General features: G+C 51.7%; 1 pseudogene; it reads left to right on the top strand.

The window, feature by feature from the left end:
- The first annotated feature begins 4244 nt into the window (after positions 1–4244).
- Positions 4245–20221, top strand: LOC129356061 (sodium/calcium exchanger 1-like; annotated as a pseudogene).
- Positions 20222–21339: the final 1118 nt, after the last annotated feature.

Genomic DNA, 21339 nt, shown 5'->3' with positions numbered 1-21339 from the left:
GTTGTTGGAAGCGGTTGGAGGTTGTTAGAAGCGGTTGGAGGCTGTTGGAGGTTGATGGAAGCGGTTGGAGGCTGTTGGAAGCGGTTGGAGGTTGTTGGAAACGGTTGGAGGCTGTTGGAGGTTGTTGGAAGCGGTTGGAGGCTGTTGGAAGCGGTTGGAGGTTGTTGGAAGCGGTTGGAGGCTGTTGGAAGCGGTTGGAGGTTGTTGGAAGTGGTTGGAGGCTGTTGGAAGCGGTTGGAGGTTGTTGGAAGCGGTTGGAGGTTGTTAGAAGCGGTTGGAGGCTGTTGGAGGTTGTTGGAAACGGTTGGAGGCTGTTGGAAGCGGTTGGAGGTTGTTGGAAACGGTTGGAGGCTGTTGGAGGTTGTTGGAAGCGGTTGGAGGCTGTTGGAAGCGGTTGGAGGTTGTTGGAAGCGGTTGGAGGCTGTTGGAAGGTTGGAGGTTGTTGGAAGTGGTTGGAGGCTGTTGGAAGCGGTTGGAGGTTGTTGGAAGCGGTTGGAGGTTGTTAGAAGCGGGAGGCTGTTGGAGGTTGATGGAAGCGGTTGGAGGCTGTTGGAAGAGGTTGGAGGTTGTTGGAAGCGGTTGGAGGTTGTTGGAAGCGGTTGGAGGTTGTTGGAAGCGGTTGGAGGTTGTTGGAAGCGGTTGGAGGCTGTTGGAAGCGGTTGGAGGCTGTTGGAAGAGGTTGGAGGTTGTTGGAAGCGGTTGGGTTGTTGGAAGCGGTTGGAGGTTGTTGGAAGCGGTTGGAGGTTGTTGGAGGTTGTTGGAAACGGTTGGAGGCTGTTGGAGGTTGTTGGAAGCGGTTGGAGGTTGTTGGAAGCGGTTGGAGGTTGTTGGAAATGGATGGAGGTTGTTGGAAGCGGTTGGAGGTTGTTGGAAACGGTTGGAGGCTGTTGGAGGTTGTTGGAAGCGGTTGGAGGCTGTTGGAGGTTGTTGGAAGCGGTTGGAGGTTGTTGGAGGTTGTTGGAAACGGTTGGAGGCTGTTGGAGGTTGTTGGAAGCGGTTGGAGGTTGTTGGAAGCGGTTGGAGGCTGTTGGAAGCGGTTGGAGGTTGGAAACGGTTGGAGGCTGTTGGAGGTTGTTGGAAGCGGTTGGAGGCTGTTGGAAGCGGTTGGAGGTTGTTGGAAGCGGTTGGAGGCTGTTGGAAGCGGTTGGAGGTTGTTGGAAGTGGTTGGAGGCTGTTGGAAGCGGTTGGAGGTTGTTGGAAGCGGTTGGAGGTTGTTAGAAGCGGTTGGAGGCTGTTGGAGGTTGATGGAAGCGGTTGGAGCTGTTGGAAGCGGTTGGAGGTTGTTGGAAACGGTTGGAGGCTGTTGGAGGTTGTTGGAAGCGGTTGGAGGCTGTTGGAAGCGGTTGGAGGTTGTTGGAAGCGGTTGGAGGCTGTTGGAAGCGGTTGGAGGTTGTTGGAAGTGGTTGGAGGCTGTTGGAAGCGGTTGGAGGTTGTTGGAAGCGGTTGGAGGTTGTTAGAAGCGGTTGGAGGCTGTTGGAGGTTGATGGAAGCGGTTGGAGGCTGTTGGAAGAGGTTGGAGGTTGTTGGAAGCGGTTGGAGGTTGTTGGAAACGGAGGCTGTTGGAGGTTGTTGGAAGCGGTTGGAGGTTGTTGGAAGCGGTTGGAGGTTGTTGGAAGCGGTTGGAGGCTGTTGGAAGCGGTTGGAGGCTGTTGGAAGAGGTTGGAGGTTGTTGGAAGCGGTTGGAGGTTGTTGGAAGCGGTTGGAGGTTGTTGGAAGCGGTTGGAGGTTGTTGGAAACGGTTGGAGGCTGTTGGAGGTTGTTGGAAGCGGTTGGAGGTTGTTGGAAGCGGTTGGAGGTTGTTGGAAATGGATGGAGGTTGTTGGAAGCGGTTGGAGGTTGTTGGAAAACGGTTGGAGGCTGTTGGAGGTTGTTGGAAACGGTTGGAGGCTGTTGGAGGTTGTTGGAAGCGGTTGGAGGTTGTTGGAGGTTGTTGGAAACGGTTGGAGGCTGTTGGAGGTTGTTGGAAGCGGTTGGAGGTTGTTGGAAGCGGTTGGAGGCTGTTGGAAGCGGTTGGAGGCTGTTGGAAGCGGTTGGAGGTTGTTGGAAGCGGTTGGAGGCTGTTGGAAGCGGTTGGAGGCTGTTGGAAAAGGTTGGAGGCTGTTGGAAGCGGTTGGAGGTTGTTGGAAGCGGTTGGAGGTTGTTGAAGCGGTTGGAGGTTGTTGGAAACGGTTGGAGGCTGTTGGAAGCGGTTGGAGGCTGTTGGAAGCGGTTGGAGGCTGTTGGAAGCGGTTGGAGGCTGTTGGAAGCGGTTGGAGGTTGTTGGAAGCGCATCATATCAAAATGATGCGCTGAAGCTAATGCTAACATCAGGCTAACTGTCTTTCCAGTTGATGAATGGAGCAAAGTCCTGACACATTTAATTACTTTTAAGATTTACAAACTGGATGAGCTGAAAAAATAAGATGAGACATAAAGTTCACCCTCGTTATGAAAATGCATTTTATTGCAATAATTGTTTATAAAGGCTCAAAATGACGGCATCTTGACCTTTAAGTGTCTGATGGGAAAAATGAAAAACATGTTGATGTTTACTGATGTAGCCATAGCGACAGATCAAACAAAACGATTCAGATTCTTCTGGGTTTCATTTCTATCAATTTATTCAGTAAAACCTTCCCAGAACCCGTCCATGTCCAGGAGAGGTTCTGGCTGTTTACAGCTGGTTGTTTTGGACCGTTTCTCATCATCAGCGAGGAAGAGGAGGAGGAGGAAGAGAGAGAGGAGGAGGCAGCGTCTTGTTTCTGGGTTCTAACCGGGTCGAGGTTCTGCTTCTCGTCTTCGCTGGTTCTGCTGGTTCTGTGGGGCTGGAGAGTTTTTCCTCCTTCGAAGATGAAACTTCCTGGAACTTTGTGGAGATTCTGATTTAAAGCGTTTTTCTCTTCATCTGACGGTAGGTTCCTCCTCCGGCAGCCTGACGGCCGACTGCGGCAAGCTGCTTGTGCCTCAGTCTGCTGGAGGTCAGACCTGCTGGAGGTCAGACCTGCTAGAGGTCAGACCTGCTAGAGGTCAGACCTGCTGGATGTCAGACCTGCTGGAGGTCAGACCTGCTAGAGGTCAGACCTGCTAGAGGTCAGACCTGCTGGAGGTCAGACCTGCTGGAGGTCAGACCTGAGGAGGTCAGACCTGCTGGAGGTCAGACCTGCTGGAGGTCAGACCTGCTAGAGGTCAGACCTGCTGGAGGTCAGACCTGCTAGAGGTCAGACCTGCTGGAGGTCAGACCTGCTAGAGGTCAGACCTGCTAGAGGTCAGACCTGCTGGAGGTCAGACCTGCTAGAGGTCAGACCTGCTAGAGGTCAGACCTGCTGGAGGTCAGACCTGCTAGAGGTCAGACCTGAGGAGGTCAGACCTGCTGGATGTCAGACCTGCTGGATGTCAGAGGTGAGGAGGTCAGACCTGCTTTAGGTCAGACCTGCTGGATGTCAGACCTGCTAGAGGTCAGACCTGCTGGATGTCAGACCTGCTAGAGGTCAGACCTGCTGGATGTCAGACCTGCTAGAGGTCAGACCTGCTGGATGTCAGAGGTGAGGAGGTCAGACCTGCTTTAGGTCAGACCTGCTGGAGGTCAGAGGTGAGGAGGTCAGACCTGCTTTAGGTCAGACCTGCTGGAGGTCAGACCTGCTGGAGGTCAGACCTGAGGAGGTCAGACCTGCTAGAGGTCAGACCTGCTGGAGGTCAGACCTGCTGGAGGTCAGAGGTGAGGAGGTCAGACCTGAGGAGGTCAGAGGTGAGGAGGTCAGACCTGAGGAGGTCAGAGGTGATGACATCAGCCTTAATGTTTCTCAGTATCCATGAAACCAGATGTGAGCAGAACCTCACTGCAGCTCCTCACGTGATTCTGATGCACCTTAACCAGCGGGTATCCATGGCAACCTCCAGGCTGGTGACCTGGTGACCTCACTAACCCGCCCACAGCCTCTGCATTAAGTTGGACCAAAAGGAAGCTCCAGACCTTCCAAGCCTTTTTCTTTCCAGGTTAAATAATCTGTCAGCTTGTTGCCAGGACTCAGGAATCATCGACCAAAAAGTTATTCTGTCATCTCAGGCATAAGGGCTGGAAACTTGAGAGAAACCCTCGGTAAGGTTTTGTTTTCTGGAGTGTTTGCGGGTTAAAGGTCCAGACTTTCTCAGATCGGTCGGTCAATGTTGGTTCTGCTGGAGATTAGCAGGAGGAAGGTCGTGGTTCTGGGTTTGACCGCCTCGCCTCGTTCATAACCCATTTCTGTCCGTTTCAGGTTGAGGAGGCCTGAAGCTTCACCATGAGTCCCGCTGGACGCCCGTCGCTCCTGCTGCCTGCTTGCCGCTATCTCAGCCGGGCCCCCGTGCTCTGCTGCAGGGGCCGCCGGTCTGACCCCAAAGTCCAACAGCACAGCCAGAAACCAGACTAAATGCGGCGGCAGCACCAACTGCATTGAGGGCGTCATCCTGCCGATGTGGAAGCCGGAGAACCCGGCTTTCCCCGACCGCCTGGCCAGGGCCACCATCTACTTCGTGGGGCTGTTCTACATGTTCCTGGGCGTCTCCATTATCGCTGATCGTTTCATGGCGTCCATCGAAGTCATCACCTCTCAGGAAAGGAAGATCACCATAAAGAAGCCCAATGGGGAGAAGATCACCACCACGGTTCGCGTCTGGAACGAGACGGTGTCCAACCTGACCCTGATGGCGCTCGGCTCGTCGCGCCAGAGATCCTCCTGTCTGTGGTGGAGGTTTGCGGTCACAACTTTGACGCCGGTGAGTTGGGCCCCAACACCATCGTAGGCAGCGCCGCCTTCAACATGTTTGTCATCATCGGCCTCTGCGTGTCAGTCATCCCTGACGGGGAGACCAGGAAGGTGAAGCACCTGCGGGTGTTTTTCGTCACCGCCACCTGGAGCGTGTTTGCTTACACCTGGCTGTACCTGATCCTGGCCGTTTTCTCTCCAGGTGTTGTTGAAATATGGGAGGGGCTTCTCACGCTCTTCTTCTTCCCTTTCTGTGTTGGGTTTGCTTATGTGGCCGACCGCAGGCTACTTTTCTACAAATACGTGTACAAACGATACCGAGCCGGGAAGCAGAAGGGAATGATTATCGAGACCGAGGGCGAGCCGGATCTCCCGTCCAAGGTGGACATCGAAATGGACGGCAAAATGCTCAACTCCCATAGAGACCAACTTCTCGATGGAGAGGGGAAGGAGCTGGACGAGGAGGAGGCGCGCAAAGAGCTGGCCAGGATCCTGAAGGAGCTGAAGCAGAAACACCCAGAGAAGGAGACGGAGCAGCTGATGGAGCTCGCTAACTACCAGGTTCTGACCCAGCAGCAGAAGAGTCGGGCCTTTTACCGCTGCCAGGCGACCAGGATTATGACAGGAGCCGGTAACGTCCTGAAGAAACACGCCGCTGACCAGGCCAAGAGGGCTGCGCAGCATGACATCTGCTCTGAGATATCCGCCAGCAACTTCTCCTCAAAGGTCTTCTTCGACCCTGGGAATTACCAGTGTCTGGAGAACTGCGGCAGCGTGGCGCTCAATGTTGTCCGGCGAGGAGGAGACTTGACCTCTACGGTCTGCGTGGATTACCGGACTGAAGACGGAACTGCCAACGCTGGCTCTGACTACCAGGTGACCGAAGGAACCGTTGTGTTCAATCCTGGCGAGACGGACAAGGAAATCCACATCAACATCATTGACGACGATATTTTTGAGGAAGACGAGCACTTCCTGGTTCACCTCACCAACGTGCGGGTCACATCAGACGGAGCCAACAACCATCAGGCGAACCACGGCGACGGCCTGGCAGGGCTGGGCCTGCCGTGCTCGGCCACCGTCACCATCTTCGACGACGACCACGCCGGGATCTTCAGCTTTGAGGAGCCGGTGGTGACGGTGAGCGAGAGCGTGGGCGTGATGGAGGTGAAGGTGACCAGGAACTCGGGGGCCCGCGGCGTTGTGGCGGTGCCGTACAGAACCATGGAGGGGACAGCGAAGGGCGGTGGGGAAGACTTCGAAGACACGCATGGAGTCCTGGAGTTTGACAATGATGAAATTGTGTAAGTACTAGTGGTGGCACTCACTTAAAAATGTTCACTTCTGGGTTTGTCGTAAATGAATGACATTGAATCAAACAACAGAACAACATCAGCAAGACTCTTAATTCAAAACCGGTTTGCTGCTAATCATTGAATAAATAGAAATATAAGCTCAAAACCAGAAAGCTTTCAAAATGATGCTGACATTTCCATTAGCTGCTACATGTTTAGCATTGAGATGGTTTTCTGGGCTTGCATAGCTTCTGATGGGCTAACTCCTTTTAGCACATCTGAACACAACGGTCTTTTCCAGCGTCCAATTTTTCTGGGTTTTGTCCCTGAAGTTGCTGTGTGGATGAAAAGCTGTTCACCAGCTGCAGTTTAGAAATGTTTTAGAAATTTTATTCTGTTAGATTATCTGGTAGCTCCGCCCCATCTTGTCATGTGACCTGGCATCTTTCTGCAAACAGCAGGAATAAAATCCCAGCAGGTCTCAAACATGTCAGCCAACCGAATATTTGATCTCAGTTCAGTTCAGATCGGGACGGTTTTGTTAAAGCGCGTCTCCGGAGAAAAAGAAAAACTTTCATTGGAGGCGTGTTGTGACTTTATGCAACTCTAGCACGTAGCATCATCTCTTTATGTTGATGTAACCCCAGCAGACTAAGATGATACAGTTTGGGTCCAGCAGCATTTCTAACTTGCAGTGTTCAAGCAATAGTAGGGCCACCTAGTGGTCACAGTCATTACAACATGTAGTACTTTTCATCACAGTACACCATAATTTAGGCAGATGTGGGCCAATTGACAGCAGTTTCAGATTAAAACGACAGAAGAAACCCACTGGGACCCGTCCAGAACCTCCTGATCAGCCAAACCGGTCCAGCCTGACCCAGTCCACAGGCCGTTAGTCTCTCATGTTGAGGGTGGAAAGGAAGTGGAGGTCATTCAGAACCACTGGGTCCCGTTAGGCAGGAGACACAGGCCAATTCAAGGTTAACATGTTTAATGCTGCAGATCAACTCAGAATAATTGGGGGCTTGTCCGGGATCCTCACAGGATTGTTCAGGTTTCAGTGACAGAAATGGTTCCTGGGTGCTCTGGTTCAGATGGTTCTGCAGAACTTGTTCAGAAAGGATTTTATTGTGTTGCTGGTACCATTAGGTGTCTCGGTTTGATGCTGTACAAGTGGTGGCGATGATGATGTTCTATAATGGCTGTCTCTGAACCATCTGGATCTTTGTTCTGAACTGATTGTATCAGAGAAAGCTTCAGTAATTGTTTTTCTATATTTACAGTAGCTGATATTTTTAGAACTCATGCAGTTTGAAGCAAGTCAGCTGCTGGTCTTGATCTTCATCACTTCCTGTTTCTGATTATGTTTCCTCTGACAGGTGAAGCAGATCCGCCTCTGCTCTTTGAGGCAGCAGTAACTGCTGCTGGCTGAGCAGGTTGTTTTTGCTGATCTTGAACCTCAAGATAGCCCGAGATTAATCCAAGGTAATCTGAGGTTAGCCGGGGTTAGCCCGAGGTTAGCCCGAGGTTAGCCCAGGGTTAGCCCAAGGTTAGCATCCTCAGACCTGTTTGCTCCACCAGGCCTGATGTCACTGGAGTTTCAGTCAGCATCAAGTTCAAGGAGAAAGGGTTAGGGTTAGAGCAGCTGCAGTTACCCTACCCTAACTGCAGCTGCTCTTCAGGTGTCTTCAGGTGTCCAACAAGGCAGAGACAGAGCTGCGGGTGGACCCTCCTATTCCAGGCTGGGAGCTGCTGACAGCTCCTGGTTTCTGTCTGTCCTCCGTGTCCTCCAAATGTCCTCGCTGAGAAGACGGGGTTTTTATTTAGCAGCTAGTCCAAACGCAGCAGCTCCCGTGTGAGAAGCAGATAAACAGCCTGGAGCTTTTTCCTTATTAGGCCGTCGGCTGCAGCAGCGGCTCGCCGTGCGACTCGGCCCATAAAGCAGCCGGTTCCTGTCAGAGCGGGGAAGGTCAGGCCTGGCCCGCAGCCATGGCGCCGGCCCACATCGCCACGGAGAGCAGAAGCAGATCAGAGCTCTGTGGACCCGCCGTCCATCAGAGACAGGTCAGGTTCTGCTGACCCGTCTTATCTCTGCCCTGAGGAACTCCTCGGCTCGATCCTCCATAAACTTCACGACACTAATGCAGCGTTCCATTGTTCCCATCGTTCCCATGGTTCCCATCCTATTACAGATGTTGCACTTTTTAGTAAACTGTAACTTCATTATTTCAACAATTATTTTTTACTGATGGGGAATATAACATGTTTTACAAAAATGAATCAGCTGTGTGAACGTGTTCGTCAGCTCATTTACCTCTATGAAGGTTCATTCTGCTGGTTTACTATGTTTTGCTTAATGTGTAAATTATGTCATCTGAACTTACTTTCGCGACCCGTCTTGGGTCGGCAGCCTAGTGGCCGCTGCTGGAACTGCCACAAAATGAGATTCTCCTGGAGGAGAAATGAAGGTTGAACTTCATTTCTTGATGGAAAGCCCCAATAAAATCTGGATAAAAACATCAAATTCAAGAGACAGATGGCGACATAACGGCACCAAATCACTCCTGCACCGCAGGCCGTTCTGATCCGAACAGCAGAAACAGAAATATATCAGTTCAGAACCAATCAGATGAAACCAAGAATGGACTCTTTCTGAAAAAAACAGAGGTGAGAGGAGCATTGAGAGGCCAAATTTATGACTAAAGTTTGTCCTGTGGACTTCCTGAAGTGTCACAGTGCATGCTGGGAGATGTGGTCCGGTCCGGTTCCTATCGATAAATGGACGTTGGCGGAAACAATGAGACACCCGACCTGCTGCCACATCTTTCCACTGAGTCTCTGCAGATCTGACTGTCCCCCTTCCTTCCTCCTGTCCTTCCTTCCTCCTGTCCTTCCTTCCTCCCATCCCTCCTTCCTCCTGTCCTTCCTTCCTCCTGTCCTTCCTTCCTCCCATCCCTCCTTCCTCCTGTCCTTCCTTCCTCCCATCCCTCCTTCCTCCTGTCCTTCCTTCCTCCCATCCCTCCTTCCTCCTGTCCTTCCTTCCTCCGGTCATTCCTTCCTTTCATCCCTCCTTCCTCCTGTCCTTCCTTCCTCCTGTCATTCCTTCCTTTCATCCTCCTTCCCGTCCTTCCTCCCATCCCTCCTTCCTCCTGTCCTTCCTTCCTCCCATCCCTCCTTCCTCCTGTCCTTCTTTCCTCCTGTCCCCCCTTCCTCCTGTCCTTCCTTCCTTTCATCCTTCCTTCCCATCCTCCTTCCTCCTGTCCTTCCTTCCTTCCATCCCTCCTTCCTCCTGTCCTTCTTCCTCCCATCCCTCCTTCCTCCTGTCCCTCCTTCCTCCTGTCCTTCCTTCTCCGTCCTTCCTTCCTTTCATCCCTCCTTCCTCCTGTCCTTCCTTCCTTCCATCCTCCTTCCTCCTGTCCTTCCTTCCTCCCATCCCTCCTTCCTCCTGTCCCTCCTTCCTCCTGTCCTTCCTTCCTCCCGTCCTTCCTTCCTTTCATCCCTCCTTCCTCCTGTCCTTCCTCCCATCCCTCCTTCCTCCTGACCTTCCTTCCTTTCATCCTCCTTCCTCCTGTCCTTTCCATCCCTCCTTCCTCCTGTCCTTCCTTCCTTTCATCCCTCCTTCCTCCTGTCCTTCCTTCCTTTCATCCCTCCTTCCTCCTGTCCCTCCTTCCTCCTGTCCCTTCTTCCTCCTGTCCTTCCTCCTGTCCTTCCTTCCTCCCATCCCTCCTTCCTCCTGTCCTTCCTTCCTTTCATCCCTCCTTCCTCCTGTCCTTCCTTCCATCCCTCCTTCCTCCTGTCCCTCCTTCCTCCTGTCCTTCCTTCCTCCCTCCTTCCTCCTGTCCTTCCTTCCTCCCATCCCTCCTTCCTCCTGTCCTTCCTTCCTCCCGTCCCTCCTTCCTCCTGTCCTTCCTTCCTCCTGTCCCTCCTTCCTCCTGTCCTTCCTTCCTCCCGTCCCTCCTTCCTCCTGTCCTTCCTTCCTCCTGTCCTTCCTTCCTCCCATCCCTCCTTCCTCCTTCCTTCCTCCCATCCCTCCTTCCTCCTGTCCTTCCTTCCTCCATCTCCTTCCTCCTGTCCTTCCTTCCTCCGGTCATTCCTTCCTTTCATCCTCCTCCTCCTGTCCTTCCTTCCTCCTGTCATTCCTTCCTTTCATCCCTCCTTCCTCCTGTCCTTTCCATCCTCCTTCCTCCTGTCCTTCCTTCCTCCCATCCCTCCTGTCCTTCTTTCCTCCTGTCCCCCCTTCCTCCTGTCCTTCCTTCCTTTCATCCCTCCTTCCTTCCATCCCTCCTTCCTCCTGTCCTTCCTTCCTTCCATCCCTCCTTCCTCCTGTCCTTCCTTCCTCCCCCTCCCTCCTTCCTCCTGTCCCTCCTTCCTCCTGTCCTTCCTTCCTCCCGTCCTTCCTTCCTTTCATCCCTCCTTCCTCCTGTCCTTCCTTCCTTCCATCCTCCTTCCTCCTGTCCTTCCTTCCTCCCATCCCTCCTTTCCTGTCCCTCCTTCCTCCTTCCTTCCTCCGTCCTTCCTTCCTTTCATCCCTCCTTCCTCCTGTCCTTCCCCCATCCCTCCTTCCTCCTGACCTTCCTTCCTTTCATCCCTCCTTCCTCCTGTCCTTTCCATCCCTCCTTCCTCCCGTCCTTCCTTCCTTTCATCCCTCCTTCCTCCTGTCCTTCCTTCCTTTCATCCCTCCTTCCTCCTGTCCTTCCTTCCTCCTGTCCCTTCTTCCTCCCTCCTTCCTCCTGTCCTTCCTTCCTCCCATCCCTCCTTCCTCCTGTCCTTCCTTCCCTTCATCCTCCTTCCTCCTGTCCTTCCTTCCATCCCTCCTTCCTCCTGTCCCTCCTTCCTCCTGTCCTTCCTTCCTCCCATCCTTCCTCCTGTCCTTCCTTCCTCCCATCCCTCCTTCCTCCTGTCCTTCCTTCCTCCCGTCCCTCCTCCTCCTGTCCTTCCTTCCTCCTGTCCCTCCTTCCTCCTGTCCTTCCTTCCTCCCGTCCCTCCTTCCTCCTGTCCTTCCTTCCTCCTGTCCCTCCTTCCTCCGTCCTTCCTTCCTCCCATCCTTCCGCCTTCCTCCCATCCTTCCTTCCTTCCTCCTGTCCTTCCTTCCTTTCATCCCTCCTTCCTCCTGTCCTTCCTTCCTTTCATCCCTCCTTCCTCCCGTCCCTCCTTCCTCCTGTCCTTCCTTCCTCCTGTCCCTCCTTCCTCCTGTCCTTCCTTCCTCCCATCCTTCCTTCCTCCCATCCTTCCTTCCTTCCTCCTGTCCTTCCTTCCTTTCATCCCTCCTTCCTCCTGTCCTTCCTTCCTTTCATCCCTTCTTCCTCCTGTCCCTTCTTCCTCCTGTCCTTCTCCTGTCCTTCCTTCCTCCCATCCCTCCTTCCTCCTGTCCTTCCTTCCTTTCATCCCTCCTTCCTCCTGTCCTTCCTTCCATCCCTCCTTCCTCCTGTCCCTCCTTCCTCCTGTCCTTCCTTCCTCCCATCCTTCCTCCTGTCCTTCCTTCCTCCCATCCCTCCTTCCTCCTGTCCTTCCTTCCTCCCGTCCCTCCTTCCTCCTGTCCTTCCTTCCTCCTGTCCCTCCTTCCTCCTGTCCTTCCTTCCTCCCGTCCCTCCTTCCTCCCGTCCCTCCTTCCTCCTGTCCTTCCTTCCTCCTGTCCCTCCTTCCTCCTGTCCTTCCTTCCTCCCGTCCTTCATCACGTCTCGCTCCTCTTCCTCTTCTTTCTTCTCTTTCAGCAAATCGATTCGGATCAACATAGTCGATGACGAAGAGTACGAGAAAAACAAGAACTTCTTCCTGGAGGTCGGCGATCCTCACCTGCTAGAGATGAGTGAACGGAAAGGTGGGGGCGTTGTCACCCTGACCTCTGACTCCGCCCCACTGACCTTAACCTTTCCTAATCTCGACCCCCTCAGATGTTTGTGGTTTCCGTGAACCTTTGCGTGATTTTAGTTTCAGGGTTTCAGCGGTTCTCTGAACCCCCCCCACTCCCCTGTGTGCCTGTGAACTAATGACCCCTGACCCCACAGGAAGACGGTGTCAGTTAGAATAATGGACCATGAGGAATACGATAGGAAGGCCAGCTTCTACCTGGAGCTGCAGGAACCCTGCTGGGCCAGGAGGGGACGGACAGGTGGGAGCCGTACCTGCCTGGTGACCTCTGACCTCTCTTCTTCCTGCTGTCGCTCTCTGCTGCCTCCTATTGGCCAGGACTGTCAGGGGCTCAGCTCTGATTGGCTGCAGCTGAACTAGTTTAACTGGGAAGGGTTTAGAGACACTGCTCTAGGTTATCTGGAACAGAAACAATCCAGAGACTGGTCCCAGTCTGAACCCAAACTGGTCCCAGTCTGAACCCAAACTGGTCCCAGTCTGAACCCAAACTGGTCCCAGTCTGAACCCAAACTGGTCCCAGTCTGAACCCAAACTGGTCCCAGCCTGAACCCAAACTGGTCCCAGCCTGAACCCAAACTGGTCCCAGTCTGAACCCCAAACTGGTCCCAGTCTGAACCCAAACTGGTCCCAGTCTGAACCCAAACTGGTCCCAGTCTGAACCCAAACTGGTCCCAGCCTGAACTTAAACTGGTCCCAGTCTGAACCCAAACTGGTCCCAGTCTGAACCTAAACTGGTCCCAGTCTGAACTTAAACTGGTTCCAGTCTGAACCCAAAACTGGTCCCAGTCTGAACCCAAAGGTCCCAGCCTGAACCCAAACTGGTCCCAGTCTGAACCCAAACTGGTCCCAGTCTGAACCCAAACTGGTCCCAGTCTGAACCCAAACTGGTCCCAGCCTGAACTTAAAACTGGTCCCAGCCTGAACTTAAACTGGTCCCAGTCTGAACCCAAATGGTCCCAGCCTGAACTTAAACTGGTCCCAGTCTGAACCCAAACTGGTCCCAGTCTGAACCTAAACTGGTCCCAGTCTGAACCCAAACTGGTCCCAGCCTGAACCCAAACTGGTCCCAGCTGAGATCTACTGGGCCTAGTTTAGACTGGGTTCTGAAGCTGAAGGTGAGTGACGGACACATGGGCTGGGTTTGAATGTGTGGGGCTTGGCCCACAGGGGGCGCCAGAGCTCTTCAGGGCATCTGGAGGAAAAAATACAACAAGAAAAGAAACTAAATGTTTAGCCAAGTCAGATTTTTACACAGTCAGGGCATATCAACATGGAATGAAGGAAATAAAGCTGTGATGCTAATGGCTAACTTTCCCACGCTTTGAAACGCACTGGGATGCTAATGGCTAACTTTCCCACGCTTTGAAACGCACTGGGATGCTAACGGCTAACTTTCCCACGCTTTGAAACGCACTGGGATGCTAACGGCTAACTTTCCCACGCTTTGAAACGCACTGGGATGCTAACGGCTAACTTTCCCACGCTTTGAAACGCACTGGGATGCTAACGGCTAACTTTCCCACGCTTTGAAACGCACTGGGATGCTAACGGCTAACTTTCCCACGCTTTGAAACGCACTGGGATGCTAACGGCTAACTTTCCCATGCTTTGAAACGCACTGGGATGCTAACGGCGAACTATCTGACGCTACAACCCTGATCCAGACGTCGAAACCTCCTATTTGTTCTGACGCTTCATGCTTCTCTTTATTTTCTCTCCAGCTCTGCTGCTGCAGGAAGTCGGTAAGCAGACTTCCTGTCTCCTGCTTCAACTTTGACCCCTTCAGAAACAAATGTCTGACTGAATGTTCTTGTCTTCTGGCCTCACAGGTGGCTTCGTCCAGACAGGTAGGACCGCCATCGGGTTCGGTCTGGGCAGACAGTACTGGTACCTGACGGGCCGACATTAACTGATCCTTTCTCTAACGTTTCATTAGACAAGCAGCTGTTGGTAAGACACCGCCCCCTGGTGGATGTTTGAGTGTCTTAATTCTACAGACCATCTGACCCTCTGAACCCCAGGAAGCTGTCATTTAACCAGAACCAGGCCTCTAGGAGGCTCTGGTTCTATGGAGCTCTGCCGGGTTCTCTGCATTTCAATCAGCTGTGGAATTTGACTAGACCATTGGAACACCTTCATTCTTTAGTTCCCCGGTCTGGTCCCACCACAGTCCCTCCACCGCCGTGCCCTGAGGCTCATTCGCCTCTGAGGTGAATGTACCTCAGAGGTGAGGGGTCAGAGGTCAACATAACACATTCTGACTGCATGCCTGCACCTGGTCCAGAATGGAGAACCATAACCAGGCCCTGGACCTTCTACAGGAAAGTCCAGGGCCGAGACTGTCCTGCCCTGTCCAACATCATTAGCATCACAGGTTGGCATTAATCCATCCACCCATCCAGAACCGGGTCGTCTGGGACAAATGTCTACCCAGGGTTACCGAAGAACCCGGTAACCCAGGTTCTGGTGTGGGCTCGGTTTGAATTGAAATGAGCCCAGTTTGTTGAATCGGAGGCTCGGGTGCCTGGTACTGGTTACACATTCTGGAGTCGTGTCTTTGGGACCTGGAAGCTTCTCCTCCAGGTCCACTGTGCTGGATGGGTTCTCTTGGTGGTCCAAATGGAAGCGGGTCCACTAGCTGGACCTGACACCAGAACCAGCCAGTTCTCCTACAGCGCTGGTGGCCCACTGAGGAACCCAATAACCTCTGGCTGATCGGGTTCAGCCCAGTTCAGCACTGCCTGAGGGGTCAGAGGTCAACCTAAGTCACATTCTGACTGCATGCCTGCACTCGGTCCAGAATGGAGAACCATAAAACCAGGAAGTCCTGACTGAGCATGCTCAGTACGTCCCGTCGCACTGAGCATGTCCAGTTTAATCAGAGCGCTTTTGTTTCAGGCAGCGTTCTCTAACGTGTGTCTGGGTGTCGGCGGAACCAGAACCTTCTCTGGTTCTGCTTCTGATCAGAGAGTGGTTCTGAATTCAGTCCATTCAGTTCCTCTTCACCTGTTCAGGTCGAGACATCTACAGGAAGGTCCAGGGCCGAGACCGTCCCGCCCCGTCCAACATCATCAGCATCACAGGTTGCCATCCATCCACCCATCCATCCATCCATCCATCCATCCATCCATCCATCCATCCATCCATCCATCATCCATCCATCCCTCCATCCATCCTCCATCCATCCATCCATCCCTCCATCCATCCATCCCTCCATCCATCCATCCATCCATCCATCCATCCATCCCTCCATCCATCCATCCCTCCATCCATCCATCCATCCATCCATCCATCCATCCATCCATCCATCCATCCCTCCATCCATCCCTCCATCCATCCATCCCTCCATCCATCCATCCATCCATCCATCCATCCATCCATCCATCCATCCATCCATCCATCCTCCATCCCCTCCATCCATCCATCCCTCCATCCATCCATCCATCCATCCATCCATCCATCCATCCATCCTCCATCCATCCCTCCATCCATCCATCCATCCATCCCTCCATCCATCCATCCCTCCATCCATCCATCCATCCATCCATCCATCCATCATCCATCCCTCCATCCATCCCTCCATCCATCCATCCATCCCTCCATCCATCCATCCCTCCACCATCCATCCATCCATCCATCCATCCCTCCATCCATCCATCCCTCCATCCATCCATCCATCCCTCCATCCCTCCATCCATCCATCCATCCCTCCATCCATCCATCCATCCCTCCATCCATCCATCCCTCCATCCATCCATCCATCCCTCCATCCATCCATCCATCCATCCATCCCTCCATCCATCCCTCCATCCATCCATCCATCCATCCATCCATCCATCCCTCCATCCATCCATCCATCCATCCATCCATCCATCATCCATCCATCCATCCATCCCTCCATCCATCCATCCATCCCTCCCTCCCTCCATCCATCCCTCCATCCATCCATCCACCGACCCACCACCCATCCCTCCATCCATCCATCCATCCATCCCTCCATCCATCCCTCCATCCATCCCTCCATCCATCCATCCATCCATCCCCCACCCTCCCATCCATCCATCCATCCATCCATCCATCCATCCATCCATCCATCCATCCATCCATCCATCATCCATCCATCCATCCATCCATCCCTCCCTCCCTCCCTCCATCCATCCATCCATCCATCCATCCATCCCTCCATCCATCCATCCATCCATCCATCCATCCATCCATCCTCCATCCATCCATCCATCCCTCCATCCATCCATCCATCCATCCCTCCATCCATCCCTCCATCCATCCCTCCATCCATCCATCGACCCATCCCTCCATCCCTCCATCCACCCATCCATCCATCCACCCACCCATTCCTCCATCCATCCATCCATCCATCCATCCATCCATCCATCCATCCATCCATCCACCATCCATCCATTCATCCATCCATCCATCCATCCATCCATCCATCCATCCATCCATCCATCCCTCCCTTCATACAGAGCAGATTATTCTTGGTGTTTAGTTTGAAGACAAACTCAACCCCAGACTCCAGACTCTGATTAGGAGATCAGAGTCTGGATACTCAGAGAAGAGCTGAGTATCCAGAGCCCGAGAAAACAACCCTACATTAATTTCAAAATCTCACTACCTTTGTTGGCCTGCAGCTAAACAAACCATGTGACCTTTGTCAGATGGGGTGTGTGAGGAGGTTTTGACAAAGAAGGAGGAGGAGGAGCGACGGATCGCAGAGATGGGCAGACCAACGTTGGGCGAACATGTCCGACTGGAGGTGATTATCGAGGAATCGTATGAGTTCAAGGTGAGAGTAAATCCCTAAAATCACGCCTCTGCCTTTTGGGTTCCTCTCAAATGTTGGGAGGTCTTGTATGCACTGGATTCAGGCTGCAGCTTTAGATGTACAGACAGAGCTCTGGTGAGAACACTGGTTGTCCACCAGTGGTTTGGTCCAACATATTGCAATTCTTACATCAGGCCACTTTCTACAGCATTCAGTTTGTCCTCAGAGTAGCCACTGGTTTATGGCCAAAAAGGCAGACTTTCCATTCAAGCTTGGTCTGGTTTCAGAACACGGTGGATAAACTGATTAAAAAGACCAACCTGGCTCTGGTGATCGGGACGAACAGCTGGAGGGAGCAGTTTGTGGAGGCCGTCACTGTCAGCTCAGGTACAAACTGCAGAAAGAAAACCTGCTTCTCTGAGTTCTTCACACAAAGTAACAGGGAATGTTGTTTCTTTCCTCAGGTGGTGATGATGATGATGATGATGACTGCCGTGAAAGAAAAAATGCCTTCCTGTTTTGACTATGTCATGCACTTCCTGACTGTCTTCTGGAAGCTTCTGTTTGCCTTCGTTCCTCCAACGGACTACTGGAACGGCTGGGCCTGCTTCGTCGTCTCCATCTTTGTCATTGGCATGCTGACCGCCGTCATCGGAGACCTGGCGTCGCATTTTGGCTGCACAGTGGGCCTCAAAGACTCCGTCACCGCCGTGGTGTTCGTCGCATTGGGTACTTCAGTACCAGGTGTGACACAAGCTACGGTTGATCCCGCAGCCAATGAAAACACATTTAGGGTGCCTTCTCGCCAGCCTTGTTTGGTTGGCTTTAATTAAACTCCAGTTCGTCTGATTAGAAAGTCTGGTTCGATTGGGGAGGAGTAGTCACAGGCTGTGGAAAACAACCTCAGTCTATGTTGAGGTCTGGTAGCCATATCAGTTTGACATCTACCCTCAGAAAGATCAGCAACGCAGACAAACAGCCGTTGGGCGAATAGTCTTAGTCTTGGTGGGAAAACAGAGACTGGGGTTCTGTTGTTCAGCAGCTCAGGAGGGATTTTCCTGGTTTGGCCTAAATTATAGGAAACTGTGATCCTGAGTCATGTTCAGGCTAACTCTGCAGTTTGGATTTGGAAATAAAAAGAGATCTGAGAGAAAGCAGAACACAGGTAGTTTCTTCTGTTAGACACCAGACTTTAGTGCAAAGCTCGGCAGCTACTGAAGAACAGGAAGGCAAAGATGGAGGCTTCACCCTGACGGTTAGCTTCATTTTTAAACGGGATCTTTTCACTAGCAGTGGGAACCGTTCAGAAGAGTTAGCTAAAGCAGCACTGTAGCACTACGGCTCTAAAGCTAATGCTAACGCGCTACATTTAACCGTCAAAAACCAATCAAAGTGTATTTGTGTCACATTTCAGCAAAAAGGCATTTTAAAGCTTTAATCATGAAAATACAAGTCATGGAAACTCAGTGAACATCGTTACATTCTGCCATCGTCACACATCAGATTATTGATCACCGTTTCATTGATTCTGTTTCTAACGCAGCTCTAACCAGTTTTAAAAGCACTCGGTTTCAGTGGTTTTCCAGTTTAATGGAAGTTTGTTCCAGATCTGTGGCGCATAGAAGCTTAATGCTGCTTCTCCATGTTTGGTTCTGGTTCTGCTGCAGAACCAGAACCAGCAGGTTGATCCAGCAGCACCAGATCTTAATCCGTTCAGTGATTTATAAACAACCAGTGAAGGACTGTGGAACCGGGTGTGACCTCTGACCTCTTCAATGCGACGTTCCTATTGAAACAGAGAAATCCCAGTTCTCTTGGTCAGATTAAGCTGGTTCTCACCAGGCGCTACGTGAATCTGTGGAACGTTTCGGTTTTATAGCTGTTGAGCTTTGCTAACGTGTTGCCGAGTCGGCCGGATTGACCGACTTCAGTCAGAAGGTTTTAACCAGTTTTAACCAGTTTACTGTAGAACTACAGCCTGTAGATCTCACTTCAAAACAGGAGCATGAACACAGGTGAAAACCACAACCTCAACACAATCCGTGAGCTTCACTCAACTGAACCTTTACAATACAGCCCAGAAATGATTGCTTTAGATTTCTGTGGAGAAATGAATTTAGGAGAAGCTAAGTCCACTGAGCATTTTCAAAGTTAACTGAACAAGAAGTCAGCTCAGCTGTTAGACCAGCAGGAGTCTGACCGCTTTCATCTAGAGCAGGCGTGTCAACATCCAGTCCTGGAGGGCCGCTGTCCTGCAACTTCTAGATCTGCCTCTGCTGCACCACCTGAATAGAATAATAGGTGATTAGCAAGGCTCTGGAGAACTGATCTACACAAAGAGGAGGTAATTAAGCCATTTCATTCCTGTGTTTTGTACCTGTGGCACATCGAAAAACTGCAGGACAGTGGCCCTCGAGGCCTGGAGTTTGACACCCCTGGTCTAGAGGAAAGCCACTGAAAGAGCTTTTGTTTTCTTCGTCTCTTCGTCAGACACCTTTGCCAGTAAAGTAGCAGCGATCCAGGACCAATACGCAGACGCCTCCATCGGGAACGTTACTGGAAGTAACGCCGTCAACGTTTTCCTGGCATTGGCGTGGCGTGGTCCATCGCCGCCGTCTACCACTACAGCAAGGGCCAGGAGTTCAGGGTGGACCCGGGAACGCTGGCCTTCTCTGTCACGCTCTTCACCATCTTTGCTTTCATCTGCATCGCCGTCCTGATCTACCGGCGCCGGCCGGCCATCGGCGGGGAGCTCGGTGGGCCGCGCGTCCCTAAAATCCTGACTTCCTGCCTGTTCTTCAGCCTGTGGTTGATGTACATCGTCTTCTCGTCGCTAGAGGCGTACTGCCACGTCAAGGGCTTCTAGGCCATGTGCTTTGGACGGTTCCTCTTCGGTCCGTCGGATCATCTGATTGTAACGGGTTCCTATAAACGTGTTTCTGTAAAGACTGAGTTCCACAGAAGTTCTGCTAGGTTTTGGGTTCCTTCAGGTTCTGGCCTGAGAGTCAGAATTTAGTTTTAACCAATACGTTTGGGTCAGCCTGCTGGTTGCTCTGACTTCCTGTTACATTTTCTAAGGTTCTGGTTCCAGTTTTTCAGGTTTTCAGTGTCTTGGTGGACAGCTGGATCTGTGTTCTGGCTTTGGTAGAACCATCTTTAAAATGTTCTGTTGGACCCAGAATGCTGCATGTTTTCCTCTAAGTTTTCTCATACTTCCAGATTACATTTAGTGATTTTTTTTCAGGTATTTCGAAGTTCAGCCGGGTCCAAACGGACCCGTTTTCTCTGAATGTGAGCAGCTTTTCAGACCACCAGGCCCGGCATCCGGCCCGGTTCGGACAGAAACCTCTGGATGCGTGGGGCTGCTGGCTTCCCTGTGTGATTCCTCCTCCACTTTCAGTTGTGCACAATGTTTTGTCTTGCATGAACTTTGAACCCACCGCCACACTGAGTGAGTCACCAGAGATCCTTCGGCTTTATTCTGCCATGTGATTGGTTGTTGAATGCAGTTTTTCCTCATGATATTAAAGTTTATTGATGATGATGAGTCATTTCTGTCTTCAGTGTCTTGGGATCTTCCAATTGGGAACCAGAGCTTTAACTGGATCGTGAAAAACTGGATGCGTAATAATTCATAATTAGCTTATGGGAATCATTTAATAAACTGGTAATTTAGATGAAAATAAGCCCCGCCCCCATCATGGTTTTAGATCTGGTCCGGTCCTCCCTAGAACCAGACTTGGTTTCTGCTCACTCAGGGGTTTTGGCCCGGTTTTGAGGTCCTTCCTCTGACTACTGTGGAGGTTCTGGTTCTGGCCCGGTGGGCCTCAAAGCGGCTCCGTGAACTTGCTTCTGAAGTGTGAACATGACTCGGCCCTCGGTTTCAGTCAGCAGGAAGAAGGACAACGTCCACAAACGTTTTAATAGATGATAAGCAAAACTTAATATAGCCAAGAAAATCAACGGTTCAGAATTTATCTGAAGAAATTAATTCAGGCGAAACGAAGTGCATAAACGGTTTAAGCTAGCAAAAGCGCTAACGAGAAGCTAGCTCCACTGTTAGCGCATTAGCGGAAGTACAAACAGTAACGCAGTGTAGTCTTCTTCTTCTGTAGCGTTTTCTGGCAGCTTACAAACTTTGTGTTACTGCCATCAACTGCTGGAGATGTAATTCAGAAATTAATCTTTCCTATATCTTCAATTCTTACTGTGAGTGTTCATCACGTGTTCCCTCACCCGAATCCTGGCGAGGGAACACGTGATCACATAAATTTTAGCAAAGAAGATGGGGACGGGGCCTACAGGTGGAGTAGGAGCATCAGAGAGCAGCTAGATGGGATCTTACCTGGGATCAGCTCATGGGCATCAGTGTGGTCAGCAGTGCTCCTGGTCTGAAGACATGTCTCCATGTCCTCAGTGCTTTCAGTGGGTGTTTGACAGCAAAGCTCTTAGGATCATTGGACATTCAAACCCCTCCACCATGATAAGGTAGCAGCCCGAGGAGAAGCTGTACATATAATTATAATATCTTTAAATCTTCCAAAAATAATTACTATCTATAACTGGATTCTTTCCCTTTTTAAGAAATTTCCCTGATGGCAGATCAACTTGTGGTGTGATGAATAACCCTGGTGGAATTGGTGACAGTGGAATGGAGAAAACTTTACTG

Source organism: Poeciliopsis prolifica, unplaced genomic scaffold (genome assembly GCF_027474105.1).
Source record: "Poeciliopsis prolifica strain line A6 unplaced genomic scaffold, Auburn_PproV2 SCAFFOLD154, whole genome shotgun sequence".
Classification (NCBI taxonomy): domain Eukaryota; kingdom Metazoa; phylum Chordata; class Actinopteri; order Cyprinodontiformes; family Poeciliidae; genus Poeciliopsis; species Poeciliopsis prolifica.
This window is presented reverse-complemented; position numbering and strand designations above follow the sequence as displayed.